General features: G+C 51.6%; 1 pseudogene; it reads left to right on the top strand.

The window, feature by feature from the left end:
* Nucleotides 1-1,846: 1,846 nt before the first annotated feature.
* On the top strand, nucleotides 1,847-4,968 carry LOC123442031 (annotated as a pseudogene).
* The last annotated feature ends 256 nt before the right edge of the window (nucleotides 4,969-5,224 follow it).

The following is a 5,224-nucleotide window of genomic DNA, read 5'->3' as shown; positions in this document are numbered from 1 at the left end:
AAGTCCCTATGGGAGGGACTTTTTAAGACTTTTTTGGCACTTTTTTCAACAGTGTCCTTACTTTTAGCATGTCATTTAATAACTTATAGTATATTACTAGGGATAACATGATCTTTTTGCATGTTATTTAATGACCTTTAGTCCATGTCTAGTTTTTAGAAAAAAACGGATAAGGGACTAAAGACTTTTTAGTTGAGACAAAAAAAGTCATAGGACTTTTTAAAGAAACACGGCCTTAGTCCCCTTCAATATTCCATCGAAGTTTGGGTCCGAAAAGAAAGCCAGCCACACGCTGTTCGACAAAACAGGCGCCTCGAGACTTCTAACTTTCCACTGTCACGTGGGAAACCGAAAACCTGTGGTGCCGGCGAGATCTCAAAACAGAAACGTATGGTACACTCAAAAAAAAAAAACAGAAACGTATGGCGCCCAGTAGTTCCGGTCAAGAGCGTAACGTCTGTTTTGGTTTGGTCCAAGAGAAATTTCTTACGAAATAGGAATTCTACAGGATAAAAAAATTATAGATTTTTTAGAGCCCTTAGGTTCATGGATTACTATTTCTACACAGATTTGTTTCTATCCTTTATATTTCATAGAAAAATAAACTTGAGACTAGACTCAATGAAAAGAATTTATAGGATGCGAACAAATGGCATCTCTGATCCTATTCCTACTCATAAGATTTAAGACAATATCATTTTATTTTTTACAAGTTTCTTATTCCTATGATCATTTTGTCCTCACGTTCTCAAACATCCACGGACACCTTAAATTTATCATCTGCATCTCAATACCTCATATTAAAATTATAAAATTCATATAAAAGTATGAAAAAATAATAATCCTATGTGCTACATAGATCAACTAGCCTAGTCCTTGGAGGTGTGCACTATCTCTGCGCCCAGCAGCGCTGGGTACAAGCGCGGCAGCCGCAACTCCGGCTCCTTTGTGGCTGCTCCACCTTCACCTTCGCCTCTACGTCGAGTTCAACAAAAAGAGCGCCGATAGCCGCTTGCTCCTACCGTATGAAGCGTGGGTTAACTTTCACATAGGCCTCATCCTGGATGGACTCCAGGATGACATGCTGCTTCGTCATCTCGTCTGCTCGCCTGATCCATGTTGAAGCCCAGAGACAACAGCAACTCCTGCTCCGACTACTTCGCCTCCTCCTCGTCCTTCGGATCCGCCCACTCCATCGAAGCCGGCGGCTGCTCATCTCCCTCCTCCTCCTCCTCGTCCTCCTCCTCTTCGGAGATAGCCCAACAACATTACGGACGGCACGCCTCACCTAAATCTCATGCTTGATCTGGTACCGTCGCTCCGTCGCGAGCATAACATACGTGGTCATCTTCTACTGGACCATGGGAAGCCGGAGAGGTGGGAAAAGCGTCGGAGTGGGACATAGGAGGTGGATGGGCTCGGGCTGACGGCGCGGAGAGGGACACCAGGCGGCTTAAATAGCCGGATTTGGCCTCGGACGACGAGGCGAGTCGATGCCACGCGGCGTTCACACCCCCCATCGAAGAAGACGTCCGTTGGACCGCCGGGTTTTCGGGTGATTTTGGGTGGGACCCCGACGTCAGATCTACGAGGCGCACACGTGTGCACGTCTTAATATTCGCCTCATATTTGTAATGGATATGAAAGATGCTGGTCAGTCCAAGTGTTTGAGACCTTGTGAATCGAAATTTTGTGACCGATGAATGGCCAGGCCGTCGCGCTGTATATGCTCTAAATGGTAGCTCGAGTGGTATTTCCCTTTCGTTCTATTTTTCGGCGTATAACAGGTCGCTCCCTTCCTCGCGTCTGCTCTGTGTTCTCGCGTTAATTTCTGAGAGCAGGAGCAATGGCGAGCAAGGGGACGACCGTCTTCCCTGAACTCATTCCCGTTCTCTTCGCCATGGGCTTGGTTGCTCTTCAAGGAGCCGTGTTACGTGTTGGCGCCGACGATACCTTGACCGTCGACCGGCCGTTGTCCGGCGGCCAGAGCGCACTGCTGTCCAAGAGCGGCAAGTCCGCGCTGGGGTTTTTCCAGCCAGGTACCTCAACCTATATAGGAGTACATATATAGCTAGCTAGGCATAGATTATTGTTTTCTTTTACTCTTTTCTGTGCGGAGTTCATACCCGACCCTGCAGTATTTCTTGTGAAAGATTGACTTAGAGATGATTGAAAGACAATCCTAGTACGTATACTCTCACTCTTTAGTGTTGTGCTTAAATTGAACAAGAAAATCTTCCTAAGTTGAGTGCATACATTAGAATTCTTTGGTACAAAGTGGTTAAAATTGAGGAACTAATTACTAGGACTCCTCCGTGTATTATCTTTCAAATTGTTGCTGCTACAGTCTACTTTTTTTTTTTGAAACGGAACAGTGTACAGATTCAAAGTTGCAGAATCATTCTCCTTCCCATGCCCACACAGATAACTCCTCGCAGAATTGGTACATGGGCATTTGGTACAATCAAATCTCAGCACGAACGAGGGTGTGGGTTGCCAATAGGCGGACCCCGATCTCCGACCCAGCGTCCTCACAGCTGGCCATATCAAGCGACGGCAATATGGTCCTCCTCGACCACGACAAGTCTCTTATCTGGTCTACCAACATCACCAGTGTCGCCTCCGGCCACACGGCCGGCGTCATCCTCGACACGGGGAACCTCGTACTAGTAGACGCGTTGAACACCTCAGTCGTGCTGTGGCAGAGCTTCGACCACTTGGGCGACACATGGCTCCCCGGCGGCAAGCTCGGTCGGGGCAGGCTTACCGGCGGGAGCACGCGTCTAGTCTCATGGAAGGCTTATAATAACCCAGCTGCAGGTATGTTCTCACTTTTGTTGGACCCAAACGGGACAAGCCAATACTTCCTCCTGTGGAATAGGACCCAGCGGTACTGGACCAGCGGCAACTGGACCGCCGAAGTTTCACCGGCGTGCCGGAGATGACACCCACCAACGTCTACCCCAACTCGATGTACCCGTTCGACTACGTCGACGGCCCGAACGCGAGCTACTTCACCTACAGCATCAAAGGCGACGCCCTTGTGACGCGGTTCCTGGTGGACGTGACGGGGCAGATCAAGTTCCTGACGTGGGTGGAGTCCGCCGGCGGGTGGATGCTCTTCTGGGCGCAACCCAAGGCGCAGTGCGACGTCTACTCGCTCTGCGGGCCCTTCAGTGTGTGCACCGAGAACGCGCTGCCGTCGTGCAGGTGCCTCCGCGGCTTCCGGGAGCGGCGGCTGCACGCGTGGCTGCAAGGCGATCACACCGCAGGATGCGCCAGAAACACCGAGCTGCAGCGGTGCGGCGTCCAACGCAAGGCGAATGACGACGACGACGGCTTCCACGCCATGCCCAACGTGATGCTGCCGAGCGACGCGCACGGCGTGCCGGCCGCAGGGAGTGCCCGCGACTGCGAGCTCGCGTGTCTCGGCAACTGCTCCTGCACAGCCTACTCTTACAACAGCAGCTGTTGGCTCTGGTACGGAGGCCTCATCAACCTTCGGGACACGAGCAACATTGGTGCTGGAGGCGACAGGGACAGTGATACCAACCTGATCCGCCTGGCTGCATCCGAATTCTCCAGGTCCAGGACCGGGCACAACAAGACACTGCTCATCGGAGTCATCGTAGCCGCGGTTGTGGCTGCAGCCACAGTCGTTGCTCTGGTCCATGTGTTGGTTCTGAGAAGCACAAGGGTGAAGGCCCTGGGAAGAGTCGATGGTTCCCTTATGGCCTTCACCTACCGGGACTTGCGGTCCATGACCAAAAACTTCTCGGAAAGGCTCGGCGCCGGCGCCTTCGGGTCTGTGTTCAAAGGGTCGCTCCCCGACGCCACGCCGACGCTGGTCGCGGTGAAGAAGCTCGATGGCGTTCGTCAGGGGGAGAAGCAGTTCCGCGCGGAGGTGAGCACGATCGGCACCATCCAGCACGTCAATCTCATCCGGCTGCTCGGGTTCTGCTCCGATGGGGCACAAAAGCTGCTCGTCTACGAGCACATGCCCAACGGCTCTCTCGACAGGCATCTCTTCGGGTCCAGTCCCAGCCCCAACCCCAGCCAGGGCATCCTGAGCTGGGAGACGAGGTACCGGATTGCTCTGGGGATCGCGAGGGGGTTGGAGTATCTGCACGAGAAATGCAGGGAGTGCATCATACACTGCGACATCAAGCCCGAGAACATCCTTCTCGACGACACGTTTGTCGCCAAAGTGGCGGACTTTGGGCTTGCCAAGTTCATGGGCCATGACTTCAGCCGTGTCCTGACCACGGTGAGGGGTACGGTGGGGTACCTCGCGCCGGAGTGGATTGCTGGCACGGCTATCACCACAAAGGTGGACGTTTACAGCTACGGCATGATGTTGTTCGAGATAATATCGGGCAGGAGGAACGTGAGGCGGCGGCAGGACGGCACAGTGGATTTCTTCCCGTTGTTGGCCGCGACAATGCTAAGTGAGCTGGGGGATTTGGATGGTCTCGTGGACAGCCGGCTGGACTGCGGCGTCCATGACTCGGCCGAGGTGGAAAGGGCCTGCAAGGTCGCCTGCTGGTGCATTCAGGACGACGATGGCACTAGGCCGACCATGGCCACCGTGGTGCAGGTTCTAGAGGGGATTCTTGAGGTTAATGTGCCTCCCGTGCCGAGATCCCTCAAACTACTCACGGAATCAGAGAATTATTATGTCAAGTTCTTTTCAGAATCAGAATTGCCATCGGACTGAGACTTATTTGGCGCAAATCACACTTGGAACGGTGCATTGTGTTGCCACTTGCCAGTGTGACCTTTACCTTACCCGGCCGTGTCGCTGGCCTTGGAGTTTTGTTCTCACTGATATAACGGGGCCCTGTATTGCCAGTTTCACTCATTTTGCACAATTGCACTACTTGTACCCCACATTTTAGAAAAAGGGCATTGTATTATTTAACATTTGTATAATGTATTTTTGGAAGCAGTATATAGTATGCACTGTATTTTTGGATCGACTGCATTTTTGGGGAACCAATGTATTTCGTGTACTTTATTTTTGGGTAAAGATAACACTCACACGTGGGCGTTTGCAAACCGCCCACACGCATGAATCTGCATCCGTTTGTGCTTTTCACTAATTTTAGCATTTTTTGGCAGTTTTTTTATGCCACGTAAGACTAGGTATATGGATATTTAACCACTTTGCCCACACGTCCGTTTCTTTCTCAGTAGGAATCTTTTTTCGTTTTCGGCTTAAAAA

Source organism: Hordeum vulgare, chromosome 3H (genome assembly GCF_904849725.1).
Source record: "Hordeum vulgare subsp. vulgare chromosome 3H, MorexV3_pseudomolecules_assembly, whole genome shotgun sequence".
In the NCBI taxonomy this organism is placed as follows: Eukaryota; Viridiplantae; Streptophyta; class Magnoliopsida; order Poales; family Poaceae; genus Hordeum; species Hordeum vulgare.
The sequence above is the reverse complement of the archived record's forward strand: the minus strand, read 5'-3'. Positions and strand labels throughout refer to the sequence as shown.